This window comes from Rhinoraja longicauda, chromosome 34 (assembly GCF_053455715.1).
Source record: "Rhinoraja longicauda isolate Sanriku21f chromosome 34, sRhiLon1.1, whole genome shotgun sequence".
NCBI lineage: Eukaryota > Metazoa > Chordata > Chondrichthyes > Rajiformes > Arhynchobatidae > Rhinoraja > Rhinoraja longicauda.
Genome location: NC_135986.1, coordinates 11,378,112 through 11,394,850, shown reverse-complemented (window position 1 = coordinate 11,394,850; position 16,739 = coordinate 11,378,112). Strand labels below are relative to the sequence as shown.

At 54.5% G+C, this 16,739-nt stretch overlaps 1 pseudogene; it reads right to left on the bottom strand.

Annotated features, from left to right (window-relative positions):
• LOC144609567 (voltage-gated potassium channel subunit beta-2-like) overlaps window positions 1-16,352 on the bottom strand; it is a 28,894-nt pseudogene extending 12,542 nt beyond the window's left edge.
• Window positions 16,353-16,739: the final 387 nt, after the last annotated feature.

The following is a 16,739-nucleotide window of genomic DNA, read 5'->3' as shown; positions in this document are numbered from 1 at the left end:
AACTAGCTAACTGACTAGTTGCCTAACTGACTGACTAACTAACTAATTGACTACTAGCTAACTGAATGAACTGACTAACACCCTCCTCTCTCTCCCCTCACCCCATCCCCCCACACCCCAGTTACCCCCTCTATCTCCCCCCCAACCCCCCACATCTCCCCTCCCCACCCCCCCACATCTCCCCTCCCCCACCCCCCCACATCTCCGCTCCCCCCACATCTCCCTTCCCCCACCCGCCCCCACATCTCCCCTCCCCCACCCCCCCACATCTCCCCTCCCCCTCACCTCCCTCCCCCACCCCCACATCTCCCCTCACCCACCCCCCCACATCTCCCCTCCCTCACCCACCACATCTCCCCTCCCCCACCCCCCCCACATCTCCCCACCCCCACAACTCCCCTCCCCCATCCCCCCACATCTCCCTCCCCCACCCCACCCCCACATCTCCCCTCCCCCCCCACATCTCCCCTCCCCCACCCTCCCCCCACATCTCCCCTCCCACCCCCACATCTCTCCCCCCACATCTCCCCTCCCCCACTACCCCACATCTCCCCTCCCCTCCCCCCCACCCCCACATCTCCCCTCCCCCCCCACATCTCCCCTCCCCCACCCCCCCCCACATCTCCCCTCCCCACCCCCACATCTCCCCTCCCCACCCCCACATCTCCCCTCCCCACCCCCACCCCCACATCTCCCCTCCCCCACCCACCATCCAGAGCCGTGTTCACGTCGGGCCTGTTGACAACACGATGTCCACGTACTGCAGTTGTAGCCGCTGAGGCAGCCCCTGAGTCCTGGGGTAGACAAGGGGGGGAAGACAGGGGGGGAGAGAAGAGGGGGGGGACAAAAGGGAGGGTGGGGGGGGGGGGGTGGCAGGGGTAAAGAGTGAGTTTGAACGCTCCACACAGTTACACCCTACACCTCCCTCCAGCACACCATCTCTATACTAAAACTATCGTTCGTTTGTTTGTTTGTTTGTCTGTTCCTGAACTACAGCCAAAACGGTGCACGATAGCGCGACAATTTTAGGCCCACCTTACTCACCGTCGTCCCTTTGGTGCTAATGGAAGACGTTTCATTGAAATCGGTGTTATGTTTTTAAAGTTGTTCACATTTTAAAGGTTAAATCTATCTCCTAGGGAGGGAGGGGAAGGGGGAGGCGGCGAGGGGGGAGGGGGGGAGAGAGAGGGGGAGGGGCGGAAAGGGGAGGTGGCAGGGGAGAGGGGAGGGGGAGAGGGGAAGGGGGGGGAGGAGGGAGAGGGGGGAGGACGGAAGGGATGGGGAGGGATGGAGGGGGGAGAGGGAGGTGGCAGGGGGGAGAGGGGAGGGGGGGGAGAGGGGGAGGGGGGTGAGGGGAATGGGAGGGGGAGGGGGGAAGGGGGGAGGGGAGAGGGGGAAGGGATGGGGAGGGGGGGAGGGGGTGCCGCAACAATGCAGGAGAGGTTCGGGCCCAATTTCCTTCTTTGCCCCTCTCACCTTTAAATCTATCTCCTAGAGGGGGAGGGAGGGAGGAGAAGGGGGGAGAGGGAGGATAATGGGGGGATGCAGTGGGGGGAGGGGAAGGGGAGGGGGGAGGGGGAGGCGGGAGGGAGGGGATGGGGGGGGGAGAGGGTGCTGCACCAATGCAGGAGAGGTTTGGGCCCAACGGGTCCACTTAGTCTAGTGTCCCTCCAAAACTAGGTACAAAATGCTGGAGTAACTCAGCGGCTCAGGCAGCATCTCCGGAGAGACGGGTCGGGACCGAAACGTCACCAATTCCTTCTCTCCAGAGACGCTGCCTGTCCGCCGAGTTCCTCCAGCATTTTCTGTCCATCTTCGGTTGCGACCAGCGCCTGCAGTTCCATCCTCCACATGTGTGTTGTCTTTCCACTGACTGGTTTCCGCTGACTAATAAACTAAACAGAACTCGTGAACCTAAACCCACCTGCCTTGTGGCAAAGAATCCCACAGATTCACCCACCCTCTGATGAAATAAAAAAATCCTCCTCATCTCCTTCCTAAAGGAACGTCCTTTAATTCTGAGGCTGTGCCCTCAGGTCCTAGACTCTCCCACCAGTGGAAACATCCTCTCCACGTCTAACAATCCCCACCTCCCCCTCCCCTTTCTCCTCCAAACCCCCCTGTGCCCATCTCCTCTATTTTTCCCCTCCCTCCCCCTCCATCTACATCATTCCTCTAGCTTCACAACTCGTTCCTCCTCAATCCTGTTGTCTCACGTCTTCTGTCCTTTCATCTCCGCCCTTTGTCGAACCACCTGCCGACCAACCTACACCCCCTCCCCCTCCCCCCCCCCCACCCACAATCAGTCTCACGCTGGGAACTGAAGATGCGAGAAACATGATCAAAAGACAAAGTGCTGGAGTAACTAAGGGGGTCAGGCAGCATCTGTGGAGAACGCGGAGACGTTTCGGGTCGGGACCTTTATGGGGTTTCAATCGATGAAGAAGTGTCCCGACCCGAAACGCCACCCATCCATGTTCCCCGGGGATGCTGCCTGACCCGCTGAGTTACTCCAGCACTTTGTGTCTTTTCCCCGTTAAAAAAACCCAGCATCTGCAGTTCCTTGTATTCCCAGCCCATTTCACTGGCTAGCTTGTAAAACTGTATCACCACTGTGGTGCAGCGGGTAGAGCTGCTGCCTCACAGCGCCAGAGACCCGGGTTCCATCCCGACCACGGGCGCTGTCTGTACGGAGTTTGCACGTTCTCCCCGTGACCTGCGTGGGTTTTCTCCGGGTGCTCCGGTTTCCTCCCACACTCCAAAGACGCACAGGTCTGTAGGTTAATTGGCTTCGGTAAAAATTGTAAATTGTCCCTGATGTGTGTTTAAGATAGTGTTAGTGATCGCTGGTCGGCGCGGACTCGGTGGGCCGAAGACAATAGACAATAGACAATAGACAACAGGTGCAGGAGGAGGCCATTCGGCCCTTCGAGCCAGCACCACCATTCACCGTGATCATGGCTGATCATCCACAATCAGTACCTTGTTCCTGCCCTCTCCCCATACCCCCTGACTCCACTATCCTTAAGAGCTCTATCTAGCTCTCTCTTGAATCCATTCAGAGAATTGGCCTCCACTGCCTTCTGAGGCAGAGAATTCCACAGATTCACAACTCTCTGACTGAAAAGGTTTTTCCTCATCTCAGTTCTAAATGGCCGAACGCTTATTCTTAAACTGTGGCCCCTTGTTCTGGAAGGGCCTGTTTCCGCGCTGCATCTCTAAAGCGAAAACTAAAAACCACGGGCGGTAACATTAGACAATAGACAATAGGTGCAGGAGGAGGCCATTCGGCCCTTCGAGCCAGCACCGCCATTCAATGTGATCATGGCTGATCATTCTCAATCAGTACCCCGTTCCTGCCTTCTCCCCATACCCCCTGACTCCGCTATCCTTAAGAGCTCTATCCAGCTCTCCTCTTGAATGCATTCAGAGAATTGGCCTCCACTGCCTTCTGAGGCGGAGAATTCCACAGATATAACAAAAGGCCGGAGGGGGGAGGGGGGTTGTGGAAGACCTGTACCTTCGATGATGTGTTTGCGGGATGGTCCTCGCTCTGTCTCTGCCCTGCAAGAAGAAAGAGAAAGGCTCTTTAAGACGTTTCACTTGAGAGTGGTCCTCAGTACAGGGAGATACCAGCATTCCCCTCTCTCACGAGGCACGGTGGCACAGTACCATTGTAAAATGCCCCCAGTGTGTGCGCGTGCGTGCGTGCGTGCGTGGGATAGTATTAGTGTGCAGGCGGAATCGCTGCTCGGCGCGGACTCGGTGGGCTGTACGGCCAAGCCGAATCAAAACAGCACGGTTGCGCAGTGGGTAGAGCTGCTGCCTCACAGCGCCGGAGACCCGGGTTCGATCCCGAATACGGGCGCTGTCTGTGCGGAGTTTGCACGTTCTCCCCGTGACCCCGATTAATAAGATTATTAAGGGGTTGGACACGTTAGAGGCAGGGAACATGTTCCCAATGTTGGGGGAGTCCAGAACCAGGGGCCACACACAGTTTAAAAATAAGGGGTAGGCCATTTAGAACGGAGACGAGGAAAAACTTTTTCAGTCAGAGAGTTGTGAATCTGTGGAATTCTCTGCCTCAGAAGGCAGTGGAGGCCAATTCTCTGAATACGTTCAAGAGAGAGCTAGATAGAGCTCTTAAGGATAGCGGAGTCAGGGGGTATGGGGAGAAGGCAGGAACGGGGTACTGATTGAGAATGATCAGCCATGATCACATTGAATGGCGGTGCTGGCAAGATCATGAGGGGCATAGATAAGGTAGATGGCGGGGAACTTCTTCCACTGGTGGAAGGTTCAACAACGAGGGGACATAGATACAGGGTAAGGGGAGGGAGGTTTCGGGGGGATGTGAGAAAGAACTTTTTCACCCAGAGGGTGGTTGGAGTCTGGAACTCACTGCCTGGGGTGGTGGTGGAGGCGGGAACACTCACAACGTTTAAGAGGCATTTGGATGGGCACTTGAAATGCTACAACATTCAGGGCTACGGTCCAAATGCGGGAAAATGGGATTAAAATTAGACTGTGTTTGGTAACGGGCGGCACGGACACGATGGGCCGAAGGGCCTCTTTCTGTGCTGTAGGACTCTATGACTCTATGGCCGAATGGCCTCCTCCTGCACCTATTGTCTGTTGTCTATTGACCTGCGTGGGTTTTCTCCGGGATCTCCGGTTACCTCCCGCACTCCAAAGACGTGCAGGTTTGTCGGTCAATTGTCCCTAGTGTGTGTGTGTGTGTGGGGTAGTGTTAGTGCGCGGGGATCGCTGGGCGGCAGGGACTCGGTGGGCCGAAGGGCCTGTTTCCGCGCTGTATCTCTAAACTAAACTGAACTAAACTCAAACTAAGCCACCCCTTCCCTCACTCGGAACATAGAAACATAGAAAATAGGTGCAGGGGTGGGGCCTACGCTCCTGCCCGCGTGTCCCTGGAGAGGGAACATGCACACGCGTGTTCACCGGAGGCTGGGGGCCTTCTGTGAACACTGGTCGCCTCGGAGGTCGGATGTTTCGTTGACAAAGTTGGCGGGATTTTAATCTGACAACTGTTTTTATAGAAATATAGAAACATAGAAAATAGGTGCAGGAGGAGGCCATTCGGCCCTTCGAGCCTGTACGCACCGCCATTCAATATGATCATGGCTGATCCTCCAACTCAGTATCCCATACCTGCCTTCTCTCCATACCCCCTGATCCCTTTAGCCACAAGGGCCACATCTAACTCCCTCTTAAATATAATAATAATAATAATAATGCATTATATTTATATAGCGCTTTTCATATACTCAAAGACGCTTTACAGAGATTTAGAGAACATAGGGAAATGAATAAATAGATAAATAAGTAAATAAGTAAACGAACAGAGAAAGGAGACAGAAGGTGAGGTGACCTTCAGTGGTTGAAGGCAGTACTGAACAGGTGAGACTTCAGCAATGTTTTGAATGTGGTGAGTGTGGAGGAGTCTCTAACGGTTTGGGGTAGTGAGTTCCATAGGGTGGGAGCAGCGATGGAGAAAGCCCTGTCCCCCCAGGATCTGAGTTTGGTCAATGAACTCAACTACCTTCTGTGGCAGAGAATTCCACAGATTCACCACTCTCTGTGTGAAAAAAAACATTCTCATCTCGGTCCTAAAAGACTTCCCCCTTATCCTTAAACTGTGACCCCTTGTTCTGGACTTCCCCAACATTGGGAACAATCTTCCTGCATCTAGCCTCTCCAACCCCTTAAGAATTTTGTAGGTTTCTATAAGATCCCCCGTGTGTAAACCACCGATACAGGCAGCTTTTGATTTGATCGCGTTATATACTTTGTGTGTCTGCTTTTGTGTTTGGAATAAAATATTTGTATTTAAAAATTTATTAAAAAAAAATTAAAAACGTGGACAATACTCACTGGCCGCCCCAGTAGAGCTGGGTGGAGACGACAAGACTGGATCGCCTGTGGGAAAACAAGGAGAGGTGTGAGGACAGAGAAACACAGACAACAGGTGCAGGAGGAGGCCGTTCGGCCCCTCGAGACAGCACCGGCCGTCCACTATGATCACGGCCGATCGTTCAGAATCAGTTCCCGTTCCTGCTTTCTCCCCCACATCCCTTGATTCCGTCAGCCCCAAGAGCTAAATCCAGCTCTCTCTTGTAAACACCCAGTGAACCGGCCTCCTCCACTGCCTTCTGTGGCAGAGAATCCCACAGATTGACAACGTGGGCAGCACGGTGGCGCAGCGGGCAGAGCTGCTGCCTCACAGCGCCAGGGACCCGGGCTGGATCCTGACCATGGGTGTGTGTGTGTGTGTGTGCGTGCGTGCGTGCATGCGTGTGTGTGTGTGTATGCATGTCTGTGCGTATGTGTGTGTGTATGTCTGTGTCTGTATGTGACTATACGTGTGTGTGTGTGTGTCTGTGTGTGTCTGTGTATGTCTGTGTGTGTGTGTGTGTGTGTATATATGTATGTGTGTATGTGTGTGTCTGTATGTGACTATACGTGTGTGTGTGTGTGTCTGCACGTGTGTGTGTGTGTATGCTTGAATGTTTGTGTCTCTGTGTCCATGTCTGTGTGTCTATAAACGTAGATATAGAAAATAGGTGCAGGAGGAGAACATTCGGCACTGCCTCAATTACAAGGATGTCCTTCCTCAAATTAGGAGACCAAAACTGTACACTATGTGTGTGCCTGTGTGTGTGTGTGTGTGTGTGTGTGTGTGTGTGTGTGTGTGTGTGTGTGCCTGTGTGTGTGTGTGTGGCTATGTGTGTGTGTATGTTTGAATCTGTGTGTGTCTCTGTGACCGCGTGGGTTTTCCCCGGATGCTCCGGTTTCCTCCCACATCCCAAAGACGTGCGGGTTTGTAGGTTAATTGGCCCCTGTAAATTGTCCGCAGTGTGTGTGGGACAGGGTTATTGTATGGCACGGACTTGGTGGGCCGAAGGGCCTGGTTCCGCACTGTATCCCCGAACTAATTTACACTATGGACCCGTCCCACCTCCGGACAGGGAAGTAAGGAGCAAGGATTTACGCAGCTAGGTTTAATCGTGCAGAAGTCGGCATGGAGCCGATGGGCAGAATGGCCTCCTTCTCTCTCGTTGCGTGATAAAAGGCTAAAGATAAGTCTTCAAGATCGCCCTTACCTCCAGCCTTTCTTCTTTATAATGTTTCCCAGTGTGGCTTCAGCCCTGTTTGCGTGAAAGAACAAAGAACAGGAAGGGTGAGTGAAAGGATTAGTGTCACGAGTCAGGGCGCTGCGGGTAGAGCTGCTGCCTCACAGCGCCAGAGACCCGGGTTCCATCCCAACCACGGGCGCTGCCTGTGCGGAGTTTGCACGTTCTCCCCGTGACCTGCGTGGGTTTTCTCCGAGATCTTCGGTTCCCTCCCACACTCCAAAGGCGTGCAGGTTTGTGGGTTAATTGGCTTGGTGTAAATGTAAAATTGTCCCCGGTGGGTGAAGGATGGCGTTAATATGCAGGGATCGCTGGTCGGTTAGGTCTCGTTAGGCCGAAGGGCCTGTTTCCATACTGTATCCCGAAACTAAACTCAACATGGAGCTGATCTGCGGAAGATCAGCTACAGGATAGTAGAACAGGGGCCGAGTGGCCTACTTGTGTAGGACGTAGAACTGTACAACACAGGAACAGGCCCTTCGGCCCACGATGTCAATAGACAATAGACAATAGACAATAGGTGCAGGAGTAGGCCATTCAGCCCTTCGAGCCAGCACCGCCATTCAATGCGATCATGGCTGATCACTCAATCAGTACCCCGTTCCTGCCTTCTCCCCATACCCCCTCACTCCGCTATCCTCAAGAGCTCTATCCAGCTCTCTCTTGAAAGCATCCAACGAACTGGCCTCCACTGCCTTCTGAGGCAGAGAATTCCACACCTTCACCACCCTCTGACTGAAAAAGTTCTTCCTCATCTCCGTTCTAAATGGCCTACCCCTTATTCTCAAACTGTGGCCCCTTGTTCTGGACTCCCCTAACATTGGGAACATGTTATCTGCCTCTAATGTGTCCAATCCCCTAATTATCTTATATGTTTCAATAAGATCCCCCCTCATCCTTCTAAATTCCAGTGTATACAAGCCCAATCGCTCCAGCCTTTCAACATACGACAGTCCCGCCATTCCGGGAATTAACCTAGTGAACCTACGCTGCACGCCCTCCATAGCAAGAATATCCTTCCTCAAATTTGGAGACCAAAACTGCACACAGTACTCCAGGTGCGGTCTCACCAGGGCCCGGTACAACTGTAGAAGGACCTCTTTGCTCCTATACTCAACTCCTCTTGTTACGAAGGCCAACATTCCATTGGCTTTCTTCACTGCCTGCTGTACCTGCATGCTTCCTTTCATTGACTGATGCACTAGGACACCCAGATCTCGTTGAACTCCCCCTCCTCCTAACTTGACACCATTCAGATAATAATCTGCCTTTCTATTCTTACTTCCAAAGTGAATAACCTCACACTTACCTCCATACTAAACATGAGGCCAAGCTAAACTTCTCTCCTCCGCCTGCACGTGATCCATATCCCACCATTCCCTGCATATCCACGCGCCTGTCCAAAAGCCTCTTAAACCCCACTATCGTATCTGCCCGCACCACGACCCCTGGCAGCGCGTTCCAGGAACCTCCCACCCTCTGTGTAAAACAAAACCTGCCACCCCCCACATCTATATACTAAAACTCTTGTTTGTTTGTTTGTTTGTTCCTGAACTACAGCCAAATGGGTACACGATAGCGCGACAATTTTAGGCCCACCTTACTCACCGTCGTCCCTTTGGTGCTAATGGAAGACGTTTCATTGAAATCGGTGTTGTATTTTTAAAGTTATTCGCGTTTTAAAGTTTAAATCTATCTCCTAGGGAGGGAGGGGGGTAGGGGGAGGAGGGAGGGAGAGGTGGGGAGAAGGGGGGAGAAGAGAGCATAAGCGGGATTGTGGGGGATGGAGTGGGGGGGAGGGGAAGGGGGCGAGGGAAGGGGAGGGGGGGCGAGGGCGAGGGGGAGGGGGAGAGAGAGGGGGAGGGGGGGAGAGGGGAGGTGGCAGGGGAGAGGGGAGGAGGGAGAGGGGAAGGGGAGGGGGGGAGAGGGGAAGGGGAGGGGGTGAGGGGAAGGGGAAGGGGGGAGGGGAGGGGGGGAAGGGATGGGGAGGGGGGGAGGGGAGGGGGGGAGAGGGTGCTGCACCAATGCAGGAGAGGTTCAGGCCTAACTGGTCCACTTGGTCTAGTTTCCTTCTTTGCCCCCCTCACCTCAAAGCAATGCCCTTAAAAAGATTTTATTTTGTCTTTAGTTTAGGGGCAAGGTTTGTACGGGTGTCAGGGGTTATGGGGAGAAGGCAGGAGAATGGGGTAGAGTTAGATGAGCCGCGATTGAATGGCGGAGTAGACTTGATGGGCCGAATGGCCTAATCCTGCTCCTATCCCTCACGAACTTAAGAAGGTTTGGGTTCGGAATGGGGGGGGCGGGAGGCCGGGGTCAGATGTCAGAGGTCATTCCCCGTGGGGGGGGGGGGGGTCAGGGGTCGTTACGGGACCGTCGCCGTTGCCGTGGGGACCGCAATCCAGGTGGAGCGACGGAAACGAAGCGTGGCTTTTCCCCGGGGAATCTTCCCAATGGGAAAACGGGCCGGGAAAGGTAGCGGGACTCACTTACGTGCCGGAAGCGTAGTTCTCGGAGGTGTCGAAGAAGTTGATGCCGTTGTCGTAGGCCAAGGTCAGGATCTCCTCGGTGACCTGTGGTGACAAGGCCGCAAAAAAGCCTCCATTTGCCCTGGTATTTTATTTCATTCTTCACATGTGTGAATTATAACGTTCTATTCTTAAATGTTTACTGCATGTCGTGTTGTTACTTGTGAGCAAAGCACCAGGGCAAACTCCTTGTATGTGTACATACTTGGCTAATAAAACATTTATTCAATTCAATTCAAATGGAGGTGTGTGTGTGTGTGTGTGTGTGTATCAGAGCGTGGAGCGATTGTAATGTGCGTTTGCAGCTCCGTTTCCGCGCAAATAGTCGCCCGGGTTGGACGCCATCTTGGAATCCAGGGCACTGTCAGCCATCTTCCCTCATCCCCCGTTCCAATCGCTCAAGGGATTGAAGGGGGTGGGAGGGAGGGAAGGGGGAGGGAGAGGGCATGTTCCCGAGTGAGACGGATTCTAGACTCTTCCGAGCACCCACCTTCTCTGAGACCTGCGAGCCAAATGCTATCGAACTTCCTGCAAAGGGACGGAAAACACCGGAATGTGAGCAATGGTGTCCACGACAACAACCCACTCTCATCCACAAACATTTCCACTCCTCTCCAACCCGCCCCAGCTCCTCGCCTGACAATAAACAATAGACAATAAGCAATAGGTGCAGGAGGAGGCCATTCGGCCCTTCGAGCCAGCACCACCATTCAATGTGATCATGGCTGATCATTCTCAATCAGTACCCCGTTCCTGCCTTCTCCCCATACCCCCTGACTCCGCTATCCTTAAGAGCTCTATCTAGCCTGCCCCAACCCCTCTCCCCCGCCCCGTCTCTTCAATTTAGTTTAGTTTGGTTTAGAGGTGAAGCGTGGAAACAGGCCCTTCGGCCCACCGAGTCCGTGCCGACCAGCGATCCCCGCACACGAATACTATCCAGCACACACTAGGGACAATTTACAGGTAGACACAAAATGCTGGAGTAACTCAGCGGGTCAGGCAACATCACAGGAGAGAAGGAATGGGTGACGTTTCGGGTCGAGACCCTTCTTCTGAAACGTCACCCATTCCTTCTCTCCTGAGATGCTGCCTGACCCGCTGAGTTACTCCGGCATTTTGTGAATAAATACCTCCGATTTGTACCAGCATCTGCAGTTATTTTCCTACAGGGACAATTTATAAGTCGATTAACTTACAAACCCGCACATCTTTGGAATCTGGGATGAAACTGGTTTAGTTCAGTTTAGTTTAGTTCAGTTTAGTTATGATTAGAGTCCGTGCTGACCAGCTATCACCCGTTCACACTAGTTCTATCCTATGCACTAGGGGGCAATTTATAGCGGGCCAATTAACCTGCACGTCGTTGGAGTGTGGGCCGAAACCGGAGCACCCGGAGAAAACCCACGCAGGTCACGGGGTGATTGTGCAAACTCGGTACAGACAGCGCCCGTGGTCAGGATGGAACCCAGGTCTCCGGCGCTGTGAGGCAGCAGCTCTACCCGCTGCACCACCGTGCCTTTAGAACATAGAACAGTACAGCACAGGAACAGGCCCTTCGGCCCACAAATGTCCGTCCTAACACGATGTCAAGAAGGTCGGAGGAGTCCGGAACCAGGGGCCACACACAGTCTAAGAACAAAGGGGAGGCCATTTAGGGGCGGCACGGTAGCGCAGCGGTAGAATTGCTGCTTTACAGCGAATGCAGCGCCGGAGACTCAGGTTCGATCCTGACTACGGGTGCTGCACTGTAAGGAGTTTGTACGTTCTCCCCGTGACCTGCGTGGGTTTTCTCCGAGATCTTCGGTTTCCTCCAACACTCCAAAGACGTACAGGTATGTAGGTTAATTGGCTGGGTAAATGTAAAAGTCGTCCCTAGTGGGTGTAGGATAGTGTTAATGTACGGGGATCACTGGGCGGCACGGACTTGGTGGGCCGAAAAGGCCTGTTTCCGGCTGTATATATATATGATGATGATGATGATGATGATGATTTAAAACGGAGGTGAGAAGAAACTTCTTCACCCAGAGAGTTGTGAATCTGTGGAATTCTCTGCCACAGAGGGCAGTGGAGGCCGATTCACTGGAAGAATTTAAAAGAGAGTTAGATAGAGCTCTGGGGGCTAGTGGAATCATGGGGTATAGGGAGAAGGCAGGCACGGGTTACTGATTGTGGATGATCAGCCATGATCACAATGAATGGCGATGCTGGCTCAAAGGGCCAAATGGCCTCCTCCTGCACCTATTGTCTATGTCTAAACTAATCTCTAGAACCACAGAACACCTTCTGAGTGGAAGAAGTTGCTCCACAGGTTCCTATTAAATGTTACCCCTCTTATCTTCTACCGATGTCGTCTGGTCCTTGATCCCCCTACTCTGGGTAAAAGACTCTGTACATCCACCCTATCCAATCCCCTTCACAGATCACATTACAGGTCCACCCCGTTGAGACAGGTACTATAACAACATTTGAAAGACATTTGGACAGGTGCGTTGATAGGAAAGGTTTAGAGGGAAGACAGACACAAAACGCTGGAATAACTCAGCGGGACAGGCAGCATTTCTGGAGAGAAGGAATGTGTGACGTTTCGGGCCGAGACTAGGGTTGCCAACTATCTCACTCCCAAATACGGGACAAGTTGACGTCACCGCTCCCACGCCCCACGTGACCTCACCCAGCCAGCGGCCACGTGCTCCCGCTCCACCAATGGCGGCCGTCCGGGCCGGGAGGCGGGTTGCTACGCAACCTCCGTCAGGCGAACACACTTGGCCACGCTCCCCAAACACACTCCGTTAGCCTACAGCGTCCGGGCCTACAGTGTCCGGGCCTACAGTGTCCGGGCCTACAGTGTCCGGGCCTACAGTGTCCGGGCCTACAGCGTCCGGGCCTACAGCGTCCGGGCATACAGCGTCCGGGCCTACAGTGTCCAGGCCTACATTGTCTGGTCCTACAGTGTCTGGGCCTACAGCATCCGGGCCTACAGCGTCTGGGCCTACAGCGTCCGGGCCTACAGCGGCCCGCGGGCATAATATGGGACAAGGGCAGTCCCGTACAGGACAAACCAATTTAGCCCAAAATACAGGATGTCCCGGCTAATAGGTGACAGTTGGCAACCCTAGCCGAGACCCTTCTTCAGACTGAGAGGGAAACGAGAGATATAGACAGTGATGTAGAGAGGTACAGAAGAAATGAATGAAAGATACGCATGAACGTAATGATGATAAAGGGAACAGGTCATTGTGAAAGGGAACAGTGTCTATCTTCGGTTTAAACCTGTTGTGAATCTGTGGAATTCTCTGCCTCAGAAGGCAGTGGAGGCCAATTCTCTGAATGCATTCAAGAGAGAGCTGGATAGAGCTCTTAATGATAGCGGAGTCAGGGGGTATGGGGAGAAGGCAGGAACGGGGTACTGATTGAGAATGATCAGCCATGATCACATTGAATGGCGGTGCGTACAGGCTCGAAGGGCCGAATGGCCTCCTCCTGCACCTATTGTCTATTGTCTTGTCTAAACCAGTTCCTCCCCTAAACGAAGGTTTCTACGGATATGGGCCAAAGAATAAAGGGTCGGCCATTTTGGACTGAGATGAGGAGAAACTTTTTCACCCAGAGAGTTGTGAATCTGTGGAATTCTCTGCCACAGAAGGCAGTGGAGGCCGATTCACTGGATGTTCTCAAGAGAGAGTTAGATTTAGCTCTTGGGACTAACGGAATCAAGGGATATGGGGAGAAAGCAGGAACGGGGTACTGATTGAGAATGATCAGCCATGATCATATTGAATGACGGTGCTGGCTCGAAGGGCCGAATGGCCTCCTCCTGCACCTGTTTTCTATGTTTCAAACGCGCGCAGGTGGGATTAGTGTAGATGGGTCATTTTTGTCGGCATGGGCAAGTTGGGCGGAAGGGCCTGTGAGTCTGTGCGGGGAAGGTTTTGTTACACAGAGGGTGGTGGGTGTCAGGAGCTTACGGTGTTCCTGCAGTTGGGAATGTGGGAGAACATGGATTTCCCGGAAGCAGGGAGCAAGGTGATAGGGGTTGCCAACCTCCTCACTCCCAAATAAGGGACAAGGTGACGTCACCGCCCCGCGCCCCATGTGAACTCACCCAGCCAGCGGCCACGTGCTCCCGCTCCACCAATGGCGGCCGCCGGGCCGGGAGGCGGGTTGCTACGCAACCTCTGTCAGGCAGCGCCAGGCCTCCAGGCCTACACTGTCTGGGACTACAGCGGCCCCCGGGCTATAGTGTCCAGGCCTACAGTGTCCAGGCTAACAGTGTCCTGGCCTACAGTGTCCGGGCCTACGGTGTCCGGGCCTACAGTGTCCAGGCAAACAGTGTCCGGGCAGACAGTGTCCGGGTTTACAGTGTCCCGGCCTACAGTGTCCGGGCCTACAGTGTCCGGGCCAACAGTGTCCTGGCCTACAGTGTCCGGGCCTACAGCGCACCCTGGGCCTAATACGGGACAAGGGCGGTCTCGTACGGGACAAAGCAATTTAGCCCAAAATACGGGATGTCCCGGCTAATACGGGACAGTTGGCAACCCTACAAGGTAGGTTTCCCAGAGTAACGTTGATTCTCCGCAGATGCTGCCCGACCCTGCTGAGTCACTCCAGCGCTCTGTGTCTTTGTCCCGCCAGCACCTGCGGTTCCCTGTTACCACTCTCGGCCCTGCTCACCAATTCCCAGACAGGAGACACGGAGGCCGGATTTCCCGAGATTCCTGTGGGAAAAGAAAAGGAAAGAAAGAATAATGTAAATGAGGGGGTGGGGGGGAGGGAGGGGTGGGGAGGGGGGGTGGGGTGGGGGTGGGAGGGTGGTGAGGGGGATGAGGGGAATGAGGGGGGATGGGGAGGGGGATGAATGACTGAAGAAGGGTTTTGACCCGAAACGCCACCCATTCCTTCTCTCCCGAGATGACAATAGACAATAAGTGCAGGGGGAGGCCATTCGGCCCTTCGAGCCAGCACCACCATTCAATGTGATCATGGCTGATCATTTTCAATCAGTACCCCGTTCCTGCCTTCTCCCCATACCCCCTGACTCCGCTATCCTTAAGAGCTCTATCCAGCTCTCTCTTGAATGCATTCAGAGAATTGGCCTCCACTACCATCTGACGCAGAGAATTCCACAGATTCACAACTCACTGACTGAAAAAGTATTTCCTCATCTCCGTTCTAAATGGCCTACCCCTTATTCTTAAACTGTGGCCCCTGGTTCTGGACTCCCCCAACATTGGGAACTTGTTTCCTGCCTCTAACGTGCCCAACCCCTTAGTAATCTTATACGTTTCGATAGGATTTCCTCTCATCCTTCTAAATTCCAGTGTATACAAGCCTAGTCGCTCCAGCCTTTCAACATATGACAGTCCCGCCATTCCGGGAATTAACCTAGTAAACCTACGCTGCACGCCCTCAATAGCAAGAATATCCTTCCTCAAATTTGGAGACCAAAACCACACACAGAGATGCTGCCTGTCCCAGTGAGTTACTCCAGCATTTTGTGTCTACCTCTGGCTTATGTGGTTGGACCTTTGAATGAAAGGTGGGATCTCAGCTTTGGATGGTGGAATCTGCTCCTTTGACATGGAACCTCTGCCTTGGAGATGGGACCACTAGCTTGGAGATGGGACCTCTGCCTTGGAGATGAGGCCTCTTCCTTGGAGATGGGATGTCTGCCTTGACAATGGGACCTCTACGTTGGAGATCGGGCCTCTGCCTTAGACCATGGACCTCTAGCTTGGAGATTGGACCTCTAGCTTGGAGATGGCACCTCTGCCTTGGAGATGGGACTTCTGCCTTGGAGTTGGGACCTCTGCCTTGGATGTGGGGCCTGTGCGTTGGAGATGGGGCCTCTGCCTTTGAGATGGGGCCTGTGCGTTGGAGATGGGGTCTCTGCGTTGGTGATGGGGCCTGTGCGTTGTAGATGGGGCCTCTGCCTTGGAGATGGGGCCTGTGCCTTGGAGATGGGGCCTGTGCGTTGTAGATGGGGCCTCTGCCTTGGAGATGGGGCCTGTGCCTTGGAGATGGGGCCTGTGCGTTGGTGATGGGGCCTGTGCGTTGGTGATGGGGCCTGTGCGTTGAAGATGGACCTCTAGCTTGGAGATGGGGCCTCTGCCTTGGAGATTGCCTTGGAGATGGGACCTCTGCCTTGGAGATTGCCTTGGAGATGGGACCTCTGCCTTGAAGATGGGACCTCTGCCTTGGAGATGGGGTCTCTGCATTGGAGATGGGGCATGTGTGTTGGACGTGGGGCCTGTGTGTTGGAGATGGGGCCTGTGCATTGGACGTGGGGACTGTGTGTTGGAGATGAGGCCTGTGCATTGGACGTGGGGACTGTGCGTTGGACGTGGGGCCTCTGCCTTGGACGTGGGGCCTGTGCGTCGGACCATGGACGTCAGCCTCACCTGTAGACCATGCCGGTCTGGGTTGCCACGGTGTCGTCGAGGGAGAGGTGGGATTCGCGGAGGAAGGACTGGAGGTACTGCTGGTCGAGGCCGTCGCGGGCCTCATCGGAGAGGGCGGCATCGTCACTGGTACACCCGCCCCGGCCCTTGGCCAGCTTGACCGGCGGCCCCGAGCATTTGGGCTTCTTGTTCTTGTTGAGGCCGTAGAGCTCCTCCACCGAGAACTTGCCCCCCCGGCCCCCACCTCCCCCACCCCCTCCCAACCGGGACCCCACCATGGTGCGCCCTGCACGCCTCGCACACCCGCCCTCGCACACTCACACCCGCCCTCGCACACCCGCCCTCGCACACTCACACCTGCCCTCGCACACCCGCCCTCGCACAGTCACCCACACCCTAGCACACCCGCCCTCGCACACTCACCTACGCCTCGTACACCCACCCTTGAACACTCACACACGACCCTCGCACACCCACCCTCGTACGCTCACCCTCGCACACCGCCCTCGCACACTCACACACGACCCTCACACACAACCCTCGCACACTCACTCCTGCCCTCGCGCAACCACACTCGCACACTCACACCCGACCTCGCAAACCCGCCCTCACACGCTCACCCTCGCCCTCGCACACCCGCCCTCGCACACTCACACAAGACCCTC